This window comes from Malaclemys terrapin, chromosome 24 (genome assembly GCF_027887155.1).
Source record: "Malaclemys terrapin pileata isolate rMalTer1 chromosome 24, rMalTer1.hap1, whole genome shotgun sequence".
NCBI lineage: Eukaryota > Metazoa > Chordata > Testudines > Emydidae > Malaclemys > Malaclemys terrapin.
Window position 1 is genome coordinate 14,692,834 of NC_071528.1, and position 12,869 is coordinate 14,705,702.

The 12,869-nt window shown below is 49.8% G+C and overlaps 1 protein-coding gene across 2 annotated transcripts in view; it reads right to left on the reverse strand.

Moving 5' to 3' along the window:
* Nucleotides 1-8,162, reverse strand: part of ABHD8 (abhydrolase domain containing 8) — a 30,402-nt gene extending 22,240 nt beyond the window's left edge. Inside the window, exon 1 of one of the 2 annotated variants that reach the window (XM_054013790.1) lies at nt 7,846-8,162. The gene's annotated coding sequence lies outside the window, so the exon portion shown is untranslated. Of the gene's footprint in view, nt 1-3,049; nt 3,106-7,845 lie in introns of those variants that run through there. The other variant, XM_054013792.1, reaches the window with a different exon arrangement.
* Nucleotides 8,163-12,869: the final 4,707 nt, after the last annotated feature.

Sequence of the window (12,869 nt, forward strand, 5' to 3'; positions counted from 1 at the left end):
ACGGTTCAAGCCCTGTTCTCATGCACCTCTGGTTCTGTTTGTTTGTTCTGAATACAGACAATAATTAGCCTTTTAATTAAATGAGCCTCTGAATGAGAGCAGCAGATCCCACAGCCTGGCCTCCCTTCCCCCTGGCACGGCGGAAACCGACTGCCCCGTTCTGCCTTTGTCTCACTTGGCTAAATCCTCCCTCACCCCTTTGGGGCACCAGGCTGCAGGCTTCGTAGCCTGGATGGGAGACAGAAGAGGCCCATCGGTACCAGGGTCACTTTGAGGAGAGTTTGTCTCGGCTGCTCAGGGGGTCACTGGGGAAACAGAGATTTCTGGAATGCCCCTATAGAATATATACCTCCCCCTGACCCCAAATAAATCCCTCTCATTCTGCCCTTTCCTCCCCTCCCTGTGAGGCTCTCCAAGCCATGTACACACTTGAATTTTCCCAATACCCCTGTAAGTCAGGTATTATCGCCCCAGTGTTACGGACAGGGAAACTGAGGCATGGGGTGGGGCACAGAGGTCACATGGTGATTCAGCAGCGGAGCCAGGACTATAACCCCGAAGTCCTGACTCCAAGCCCACCGCTCTAACTGCTACAAGTGCTCCTGCCACCCTCAGGCTGTGGATTTCTCCCCTTCCTGCCCTCTCTCCCCATCCCTCTTTGCAGTGTTCATCTCTCAGTGAGCCTCGTTTCCTTCCTCTCAAGAGCAAATGCCATCAGAAGGGAGTTAATAAGGCCTTTGATCTGGCAGCGCAGGACTGCGGCTCTCAGCAAATACTAATGGACAGGCTGCAGCGGGAGCCGAGCGGCTAAACGGATAAAGCGTCTCCTTCCCGCCTGCATTTGCTGCGGCTGAAGAAACCTGCTTTTCACAGGCTGAGCTGATCTCTTAAACGCTTTTGCAAGGCTGCTCCTTCCACTGCTGCATGGCTCCCGCCGCTTAGTCACACACACACATCCTGCTGACACTGTCTTCCCCACGGCCAAGATGGTGTTCACAGCTCCTCCACCGGGGGCCGGGGGGAAGGAACCGTCTGGACCATTTTACCTGCCCAGGCACAATCCTTACTTGGCCTCCCTCCCTTTCCCGTGAAGATGGATCAGGACAGCTGGGGAGGTCTCCCTTGCCCATCAAAAAAATGCACTCTCCCAGGCAAGCAGATTTTTGCAAGATTGCACACATGTGTATGAGCCAACCCCCACTCTCTTCAGTTCCCCTGCAAAGCAAGGAGAAGCTGTGACCATCAGGCTGAGCAAGACCCAGACTTCCTCAAGAGGAAAGGAGTGCTGAGCCTTGTCTCTGACTTGCTCCTAATGGCTCAGTCTTACCCATCTCTCCCTTCAACAGGTCTCTGCGGCATCTTGGCTCACCTGATCCTGGCCCCCAGGATGGCAGATTCCCTACAGCTGTTAGTGGGTTACAGACAGAAATCCTCCCTTCCCAGTGCTCCCCACCCCTGCTGAATTGGGATCATTGATCACTGAGCCTGTCCAGAAGAATCCTGCTGTTGCTTCTCTAGTTCCTTTCCTACACGGACCTCAGAGCAGACATTCATTAATGCAACTTTACTCACCCGCCACCTCCCAAGAGGTCTGTACTACCCCATAGTACAGCTAGGGAAACCGAGGCACGGAATTTACACCGTGAGTCAGGAAGAGAAGTGAGACCAGATCACAGGAAGCCTGCCTGCCAGCTCGCTGCTCTAGCCACGGGGTGACACATGCTGAACGAATAACATGGCTATTACATCAGCTGCAGAGAAGAAATAAATCCAAGGGGTGGTAGAAATGGGAGTTTTCAGCAGTTCACTACAGGGACACTTACTCACTCACATGGGGCTGACCTGCTCAGCAGATTCGGGGGTAGGGCGCTCAGTCCTGCCCACCTCCTCTCCATATTGCCAGTGGGGCTCTAATCACGATTGAGAGGGACCCCTACTGAAAACCCCAGGAACCAAATCATCCAAAGGCTTCCAAATCCCTCCCCACACATCAGAGTGAAGACAGGATGACAGAAACCAAGGCAGAGCTTGTCTATTTCACAACCTGCTGAGACAGCCCTTGGAAGATTTTCTCCCTAATTCTTCCCATTGTGCTGGGTGCCTGACTCCCACCTGGCAATGCTCAGCGTGGGACAGCGCTCAGCCATCAGCCCTGACAACCGGCAAATTAGCACAGCTGCAAAGCCCAGAGTCAGCTAAACTCAGCCGCTAATGAGGCTGGACTGCGATACGGAAAGGCAGAACGGAAGGAAGCCAGGTGCAGTGCAGGGATCGTGGTCTGGAAGGAGACCCCCTCGGCCTTCTCTGCACTAACCTCTTTCCTAGATTCTCTCCCTCTTGCACTGCTCATACCCTTCTGAAATGGTGGGAGGATCAGTGTAGCCAGAGCTGGAGTATATTTAAACCACAGGCTCAGAGGTGGGCTACAGGATACAGTGCTTATAACACCAGTAGGAGCGTCCCTACTAGGGTTCCCAATGTTGCTGGTGCCAGTGGGGCTGAAGCAGTGGTAGCCATGGGGTGCAATCTTTGCTTAGATTTCCCTAATAGAGCCAGGGCCCATGAGCGACGGAGTCAGTCTCATATCGCCCTGGAAGATGACTCCACCATCCTTTCCCCATTGCAGAATCTTCCAGTTGAGAATCTCCAAGCCCTTTGCATGCTTTAAGTTGCACATCACCCTTGTAAGCAAGGCATCCTCCCCCATTTTACAAATGGGGAAACTGAGGTGCAGAGAGACATGACTTGTCGAAGGTCACAGAGGGAGCCGGTGGCAGAGCCTGGAATAGAATCCAGGAGTCCTGACAGCCAGTCCTCTGAACTCCTAGGCTACCAGGAGCCAAAGACCTCAGACCTCACCAGAAAGGTCATTTTCCCGGGATTTCCAATAAGGGTTTGGATTTAAGCTATGCCCTCAATAACACGAAGTATTAATGATCTCCGTATGGGTAATAGGCTAGTGAACTTAATAGGATTTCTGGCTGATCTGCTAGAATTTGATTCATTTACCAGGATAAACTCAATTAGCCCATCTCACTCATTTCCAGACCTGATTTCCTTGGAAACTTTCCATCACCATGTCTCAGGCAGGGACTCTGTTAGCTGGAGAGAGATTCACTGGGAAGCAAATTCTCCTGCCTCTTCTCACCTCCTGACTCCAGACACACAGAGCAGCTCTCCAGCCTTCTCACAGTTGCTACCTGTCCCCATGTGGCTCATGGGCCTTCTCCGTGGTGCTAGCCCAAATCCTGCCGCAGGAAGGCTGCTTGCGCTGCAGATTAGAAGCCAGATATCACCATTGGCAGCAATGACACTGCTTAAGTGCCTGAGGCCAGCAGAACTAGGGGCCTGATCCAGAGTCCACCGAAGCCAATGGGAAGGATCAGAACCTAGGTCCCTAAGGAGAAGGGAAGCTGATAAATGCTTCTTTGGCTTAGGCCACGGATTGATTCTCAACCCCCTGCTGCCCATTTAACTCCTCCCTGCCTCCCCTCCCTACACTAGGCACAGATCAGGGGTGTTTGCTGACCAGGCAGAAAGAGGCTGAAGGAGAAAAATATAGTTCAGGCAAAAACAGATGTGCAGAATGATGAAGCACCTCTCGGTGACAGAGCCCAAGCAATCACGTGTCGGTACGGGGACGTTCTTTCCACACTGTGAACTTTGAACATAGACGGAGCCCTCCCCACTCCCCAGTCTGTTCCTGACCTAACCGACTGACAGCGTCTTGGAGCCATTATCCCACCCCTTAGAGGAGGAGGAAACACTGCATTGGGGGAGGAAGAGTTAACTGCACAATCGACCAGAGAACTGGAGGAAAAGGATATTCCAGAACGGAGGCAGGCCCCCTCTGAACAATACAGGGCTGTTTCCTTTGAAGCCTCTTCAGCTGGGACACCTCTGCTCTTATATACCCAGCAGGGAAGGTTACTGGGAGCCCAGCAAACTCCAGCGCCGGGCTGCTGCTCAAACCAACACCTCCCTCCCTCCTCCCCACCCTCCTACAGGACAGGGCAGGTGATTGCTTCCAAACCCCTTCCTGATGATTAGCTTGGCGCTCCCAGCCCTTGCTCGGTAAAGGAATTCCTGGAAGCTGAGGAAAAGCCACCCAGCAAGTGTGGCAGATAAATATGGCATTTATATGAGCCCTTCAGCTGCTGCTCTCAGAGCACTCCACTCGGGTGGGGAAAATCCCCCAGCAAGTCAGTGGCAGAGCTGGGAACTGTCTCCAAGTCTCACACCTCCCACTCCCCTGCTCGAACCACCAGAGAACTCTGCCTTCCTCAAGGGCAGCCAAAAATCCAGGCCTCTTCTCTCCAGAGGATGAAAAGACTGAAAATGAAACCATATGGACTGTACAGAACTTTGTAAAGATGCTGGTAACCATGGCGACAAGCCCTGGGTACATTCATCTGCCATCCCCAGCACAAAGAATTGAGCACTAGTTACATAACGCCAGTCACAACAGTGAGTCAGGCGCAACGAGCGTTATATAAACCCCCTTGTCTCTGCATCCCTGCCCCCTGCATAACCCGCCTGGGATAGGCTCAGTCGAAACATCACAGAGAAGGGATGGAGCAAAGTTGGAATCTTCTGCTTCAAGCCACTGCAGGGGCCTCGGGCTTCCTCTCCCCGAAACCCCTTTCATTAAGACACTCGACAGAAATGTTACCACACGACCTCCAGAAGTCAAGACGGTATCAATTCAGCAGTCACAGTTCACTAAGGGCTCATCCAGACTGCAGAAGCAACTGTCTTGGGGATGGGGTTACCGCACGGTAGCCCCCAGACGGGGTTATTACAGCGTTCGATCTCTCTTGTGTGGATGAGACCAAAACAAGTTATAAGCATCTTCCCTGCCAGCACCACAGCTTCCCCTGGGAAAATGAGCCCTGATTCTGCAGTAGAGAGATGCCCAGGACCACCATGATGCTGAGGGGTAGTCCTGCAATAGAAACAGACACTCTTGTCTGCTCTCCAAGCCCAGGCTTGGTCTCCGAGCTCAGCTCTTGGGCCTTTTGCATTTGAATCACAAAGCTACTGCGGAGCTCCCTGACTTCTCTTCTCCCTGTCTTCCACCCCCACTTCCAGGATGTTCGTGCCTGGCAGAACAGACAGGCCGAGGAAAAACAACTTACTGACCTACTTTGAGCTGAAACGCCTTGAATTTTATATAACGTGATGGCAAAACATCACAGTCAGAGAAAAAGAGGGCCCAGATGCAAAGGGCGAGCTGGAGGGCAAGAAAAATGAGTCCAGTAACACTACGGCCATGCGTGCAAGGCTCACAGTACATGGGGTCAGTATGTCACATCAACACTTATACCGTACCCACCCCCAGAGAGGTGCTGGGCTAACAACCACCATCAACACCCTACTATACGGGATGACTAAGGGCCAAACCATCCCCTATGTGGGCTGTTCCAGGCCAGGATTTGCAAGGTTCCCGACTGATCATTCCATCAGGGACCTGGGTTTGCCTGCTCACACCAGAGGAGGGGGTCCCCAGAACTGCCTCCTGGCTTCTCTGGACAGCCACCAAAGCGCTGCCCCCCACAACTGGGATTGCCCGTCCTGCCTCTTTGGAAGGCTTGGGGGGAACTAGTATAAATGAGAATGCCAGCAGGTCAGCTTTCATATCCAGCTGGCATTCAAGTTGATGGAAAGCGTCTTCCCCTGTTCTGCCCACAGTGCAGAATCCACAGGCCAAAGGGTGGGAGGGGGATGGAAATGTCCTTTCACAGCCCCTCTGCATCCTTAGCTTTGGGCTCATCTTTGCTCACAGAAGTCACGAGGAGTGTTTGACCCCAACAGATGAACCAAGAGTATTATTCACTGGGGAGCATGTCTAATGGTTAGAGCAGGAACCTGGAAGCCAGGAGATCTGGGTTCTTCTCCTGGCTTTGCCACTGACCTGCTGCGTGACCTTGGGAGAACTCACATCCCTTCTTGGTGCTTTAGTTTCCCACGCTGGGAGTAATATTTGCAGGGGAGTTGGGGGACTTAATATTTGTAAAGTGCCATGGAAATGGAGAGAGACATTAGAAGTGCCAAAGCTGGAATTCTAATTGCAATAATCATTTGCTCCTCTCTCGTCCCTTCCATCCAAGAATCACAACTATGAATGGTGCTAAACAACACCTCAAGGAACATGCAAATATTGTTATTCTCCTTCCCTCACACCCTCTTCTCCCCCCCCCCCGTGGAAAAAACTGAGGTACAGAGAAAACATTCAAATGTAATGCCAATTAAACAGGGATCTCTAATGAGCACACAGGAGCTAACAGTTTGCACCACTAATTTTTAGTGAGCCATCTCACTGCCTTTTAAGCAATGTTCCCACTGGGGAGGGAGCAAACATTCTGTATCGGGAAGGCTAGCACCTGTGTTTTTTACATTGTGCCTGGCTTCTTGTATGCCAGAGGTTCTCAAACGTTTGTCCTGGTGCCCCCTTTCACACAGCAAGCCTCTGAGTGCGACCCCCCTAATAAATTAAAAACACTTTTTTATATATTTAACACCATTATAAATGCTGGAGGCAAAGCGGGGTTTGGGGTGGAGGTTGACAGCTCGTGACCCCCCCAGATAATAACCTTGCGACCCCCGGAGGGGTCCCGAACCCCAGTTTGAGAACCCCTGTTGTATGCTGATTGTATCACTAGTTGCTTTATTAGGATGCTGGGGAGTATTTGGGAGAATTTTGCAAGCAATAGAAATGGGATCCCAAGAGAGTCAGATCAACTTGCAGGTCCCACCAAGCCCTGAAAGGTGAAATTCTCAGCATACACAGGGACGTCAGTGCTGGAACTAGGGGGGCTGCCGCACCCCCTGGCTTGGAATGGGTTCCATTATAGACAGGGTTTACAGTTTGGTTCAATGGCTCTCAGCACCCCCACTATAAAACTGTTCCAGCCCCCTTGCACAGGGATGCAATTAAAATATGCGGCATCCTTGCAAGAAGCGGGGGAGGGGAAGTCCCATAGCCAGTGGCAGGACTTTGCTTTGGGCCCCACAGAAGGACAATACAGACAAATTATGTTCAGAAGAGAAATGGCATCACACAAAAATAAAAGCCTCTGGAACATGGCCAGGCAGGTTGGGAGCCATGGCTAGCTAGCTGCCACACAAGACCTAGAGAAACACAAAAGATCATGCAATGCACAGTGAAACAACCTGTATCTGACCCTGCCTGGATTTAGTGGTCAGTTCACCCCTTCATCTTCCCTTCCAGAGATATCCTGCTGGTTCACCCTTTCCCCTTGTTGTCTCCCCCCCCCCCACACAAAATGCAGAGCCGCAAAATAACCCAGCTGCAATTCCTGAAGCAGCAAATGTCACAGCCCTGAACGACAGAAAGTAGCGAACCAGTTGGAGAAGGAAGGAAAAAAAAAACCCCAAACAAGTCCAAATCAATACATTAAGATGCCCCCTCTGCCTCCTTCCCAAACCCCCAAAATCCAAGCAGATCTGCAATGCACGGCAACAGTGGTGCCTTGCTCAGAGCCAACGATAATTTACTGCAATTGCATCACAACAGGAGATGCATGCCCCTAAGTTTTGCTGGTGGGTAGCTTTTTCCCCTGCCTAAGCATGCATGGATAATACAGCTATTTATGTGCAAACAACCTGGCATCACTCGGACAGCTACCGCCTTCCCCTATTTTCCTGCGATCCGATTTAACGCCTCTCAAATCCCTTTTGATCTTAAGCTTCCGAGGGGGTCTTTTGGCCATTTTGCCTCCCGTGCAGAATACCTCCCTCCTCCTTTCCCCGGTGCATGACCCAAATTCCAGCTGTACATTCAGTCCCCTGTACAAATCGAGAGAGACAGAACATAATGCTCACCTCATTTATTGACAAGAATTGTCAGCGGTTGAGAGTGCAAATAAAAGGATTAATCTTGAAGAAAGCAAAAAGGGGGGAGGGAGAAAAGCCCAAGTCAGCAGCCGCCAGTGCAAGGAGCTAGCGCTGGTGGGATGCTCCGCTTCTGAGATGCTCTGATTACATTTTTTTTTTTTTTTTTGCATGTGCAGTAAGAACGATGGAGCCGTCCCTTCAGCTAAAATCATCTGCTTTAAAATGGAATCTCTCCTCCCATCTTCTTTCCATGAGCCATAGTGGAGGGGAAAACACCATAGCCTGGCTCTGGGGGATTTGGGGGACCTATGTGCCCTTGTATTCTGTAGCCATAGAGAAGCCCCTTCAATCCCTCCCACCAAGGAGGAGTTTCACGCTGACAGATAGGAAATCTTACCAATGGAAGCAAAAAGTCACCCAATTTACAGCCTATTGGAGAGCTTGGGAGAGAAAAAGGGGCAAGGGGACATGCCTTCCCCTCTAGGCCCTGGCATGGGGTGTAATGTGCACTAGTCCTGAGGCTGGGAACCAGGACCTTTTTTTCAATTGCATGAGGGCGTCCCGCGTCTCTTGACACATCTCGAAGGAATCTGGCTATGTTTGTGACAATTTGGCCGTTAATCTCCTGAAAACACATTACTGCCAAGATCCTTCCAATTCATTCATATGATTTGATGAGTGTTGCCAACTCTCACGATTTCATCGCAAATATTTGGTGCTTTTTGTAAAGCAGCAGCTCTTGGATTCACATGATTACGTGAGAATCTCAGCTGTCCTGTAAAAACAAAAGTAAATTTCTGGCCCTCATTGTTTGTGCAGAAAAGTTTGAAAACATGACCCCCTGAAGAATATGACACTAAAAGCAAATAAAAAGATCTTATGAGTTTGGGGGATGGAGGGGGGCTGACTCATTCGTTTTGAGTGCTTGAGGATGGCAATATACAAAATGCAAACTCTTCTGACAAGCCAGCCATCTTTGCCTTCACCAATGGAAAGGAATGTTCTGAAAACAAGGCCTTTTCTTTAATGGTCAGACCAGGCAACCAGGAGCCAGGATTCCTGGGTTCTACTCCTGACTGCTGCCGACTCACTGTGTGACCTTGGGTGAGTCACTTGGCCTTTCTGTGCCTCGCTTTCCCTGCTCTGTAAAATTAGGATAATTATATTCACCTATACAGGAATGATTGGAGAATTAATTCTGTTTATAAGGTGCCTTGAGGACATTTTTTTTAAATATTATTATTTTAAAGGGTGTCTCTGGATTCGAATTTTTGTTGGGGGAGGAGGGGGAAGATACTGGCCCCTTTATATCTGCTAGCTGGTTTCCCCATCAGTTTGTACTACACTTAGTATATTATCACGGTGTCCACTATGGCTACAGAAAAGTTTTTCTTATATGGGCATGACATTTAAGGCCTCCAAAATCAAAGAGCAATAATGAATAATCAATTACCTGTGATATAAAGTAACTGAAAGTGTGGAACTGATTATTTTTCCATCCAGTAATCAGTAGCATGGAAACAATTCCAGCTCCACCTATGGATCCACGGCTTACCGTGAATTACATTTTCCAAATGATGTTAATGATTTATTTTGTCTCAAGGACTTCTGACCAAATGTGCTCAGTTTACAAGTAAAACAATGCTTTTTCGAACTACCAGTGCTGCGAACCTAGTAATTCTGATCCAGATAAAGTCTATCATAGGTGTTGGTAACACGTTGCTGACCTCTCTGCTGGATGCTGGAGCTGAACTGTAGTAAACAGCGCTTTTGATAATGTGTGAACAAAAGAGAATGCCGCTCGCTCTCCGGTCGCTAGATGCATTGGCTGTGAAGGGCTAATATCAGCAGATATGACTGATACACACAGGAGATAGATTTGTGAAGCAAGTAGATGCAATTCTGAAATTGTCAGTTTTCTGACTTCCCCATATTATTATTAAATTACCCCTTTTCCTAGACAGCCAGAGCTAAATTGGAACAGGGCTTGATCCTTTCCCCACTGACCTGAATAGTGCAGGATCGAGTCCAGAGAGAGAGAGAGCTCTAACAACTCTGCTGCTGGTTCCCATTAACTTGAAGGAAAAGCCATGAAAACAGGGGGTCTTTCAAATCATCCCTTTTTTGTTACTAAAAAATTGAGTTACTAAGTGAAAGTAAAAAATAGTGTATACTACATACTCCAAATCAGCACACAGTGTTCCTGCATTGGATAATCTGCTGTAGTTTTAATTCCTGCAATAATTCACCAAACAGTTTAATCTGGGGAAAGCACGAGTCTATCTATACAGTTGGACAGAGTAACTGGGCCAAGAACAGCTGCTTTACAAACATCCAACCTCATGACTCCTCGGGGGAAGTAGTAGTATCATTCCAGGCACAAAGTTGTTGTTTAGTTAAGTGACTTGGCTAATATCATAGAGCAGTTCTGCAATGGAGGCAGGACTAGAATCCAGAAGTCCTGACTCCCATTCCCTCCTCTAAGTACAAGACAATATTCATCTCCAATTCTCTTTGTTCTTTGGCAGCTCCCATTATTCCAATAACAGGATCAGGGAATGAAAAGCCCTGATACACCAGCGCATGGCTATTCCAGGCATATATCTAGTGAGTGCATAATTAAGTGATAACCCTAAGAGGCCTAGCAATGAGGAAAAGGGCAAAGCATCTCCCGCAGCCATAACGAGCACCAAGCCTGTGCACTTTTGTGTCACTTCCACTGCACAACCCCTATGTCTCTCAAATCGGTGTTTCAATCCTGGAGCTAACAGAAGCAAAGAAACAGCCCAGAACTGTTGCCAGCAAAATCATTTTGACAGAAAATGTATTAAGAGTTTTTTAATAATCCATCATGGCAAAGAGCCCACAGCCCTGTGTGTTGTGGTGACGACGGATACACTAGGGTGGCCAGACATCCGGGGAACTGCAGGACAGTTCCTTGCTTATGAACATCAGTTCTGTGCTTCCATCTCCGTTTCTGAGGGATGAGGGACAGGGACAGAGAGAGACGTGATAAGAACAATGGAAGGGATCATATAAATGCAAATTATGATTTACAGTCAGTTGTATCTAGTGTTAGAACAGGGAAGGCTGGGAGTCAGGACTCCCATGTTCTACTATTCCTTGCTGGAGGTGCATGTGCGGTCCAGGGGTTAAAGTAGGGGAATGGCTTCTTTTCTCAGCTCTGCCATGGACTCTGCACAGCCTTAGGTAAATCTCTTCTCTGTGCTTCAATCCCCCTGTCTGAAAAATGGAGACACACCTACCTGACAGGAGGGAACGGGGATTGGAAAGCTCAATTCATTGTTCGCAACCTGCTTTGGGTAAGATGTGTAAGTGCATCAGGCACCCAACCACTCTTGAAATTCAATGGGAGGTGGGTGCCTAACTCCCATAGGCTTTTTTTTAAACGTCACCCTTCAATGCCACTGGACGAAAGGCATCATATACGGATAAGGGATTCTATGAAATATTATTGCACAGTGTGTAATATGACAGATGAGGAGGTACTTACCCCATTGGGTAGAGGGGAACATCTCACACTGTGGTTAAGGCATCACATACAAAAGCTTTGCTTAGCTGATGCTTAATTCAGATCCTCTCCAGGCACCAAACCCTTGTGTTACACAAAATGTCAACCACTTAGTTTTCACTCACTGCCTTCACCCTATGCAATAAACAACTTTGAATGAGATCTGGCTTTTCAAAGGTGACTCACTAACAATAGGCTTCATCCTTGTTTATGTCAGACCACTGGCTTGATTTTTCAGAGATTCTGAGCATCCCCATATTGAGTTCAATGAAGGCAGAAGGATCAGTCCCAGTGATATCGCATGACGTGAACCTCTGGCAGGTCTAAACTCAGGGCTCCAGAAGTGAACAGCAAATTGCAGTAACTCGGTTCACCACACAGGGCCAAATCCAGCACTTCTGTAAGCTGATCAACCGCACTGAACCCAATGAGAGTTGCTCCTGGGTTAAATCTGGCCTTTAGTGCACCATTTAAAGACCAGATTGGGATTTCCATAGCTGCACCTTGCACCACTGGTTCATACTGGGCCTTTGGCTCCATAAAAGGTGCCCTCTCCTCTGTGTGCCCCAGGTGCAAATGAAATTTCATGCAGGTTTCTTTGGCAGGAACTGGAGAGATGTTTTGGGATGGTTGTCCCCACCCTCTCCAGGAAACTCCCACTTTAACCAGACTCAGGCCACGATCTTGCAAGTCATTCTATGTGGACAGTCTCTTGTACCTGCACGGAGCTTGTGACAATTCCTAGCCTCCCGCATCTCTAACTATTACAGGGGAGAACCCAAGAGTACTGACTCCCCTGCGCTAACCCACTAGACCCCAGAGCCAGGGATACAACCCAGGAATCCTGGCTCCCAGTCCCTCCACTCTAACCACTAAACCCCGCTCCCCCCACATAGCTGGGATGGAACCCAGGAGTCCTGGCTCCTAGTCCCTCCACTCTAACCACTAAACCCCGCTCCCCCCACATAGCTGGGATGGAACCCAGGAGTCCGGGCTCCTAGTCCCTCCACTCTAAGCACTAGACCCCATAGCTGGGACGGAACCCAGGAGTCCGGGCTCCAAGTCCCTAACCACTAGACCCTGCTCCCCCCACGTAGCTGGGATGGAACCCAGGAGTCCGGGCTCCCAGTCCCTCCACTCTAACCACAAGACCCTGCCCCCCATAGCTGGGACGGAACCCAGGAGTCCGGGCTCCCAGGCTTTAACCCACAGGCCACCCTCCTTCAGGGCAAGGGGCGGGGCCCGTTTCCATGGCGACCCCCGGCCCGGGGGGGCGGGTCTGAGGAAACAGGGCGAGGCGGGAACACCGGGCCAGCCGGCCAGGGCCTGGGGCTCAGCGCACCCCACGCAGCGCCTCGGCGTGGCACGGAGAACTACAGACCCCAGAAGCCCTTGCGGCCTCGGCGTGACCCGGAGAACTACAGACCCCAGAAGCCCTTGCGGCCTCGGCGTGGCACGGAGAACTAGATGTCCCAGCAGG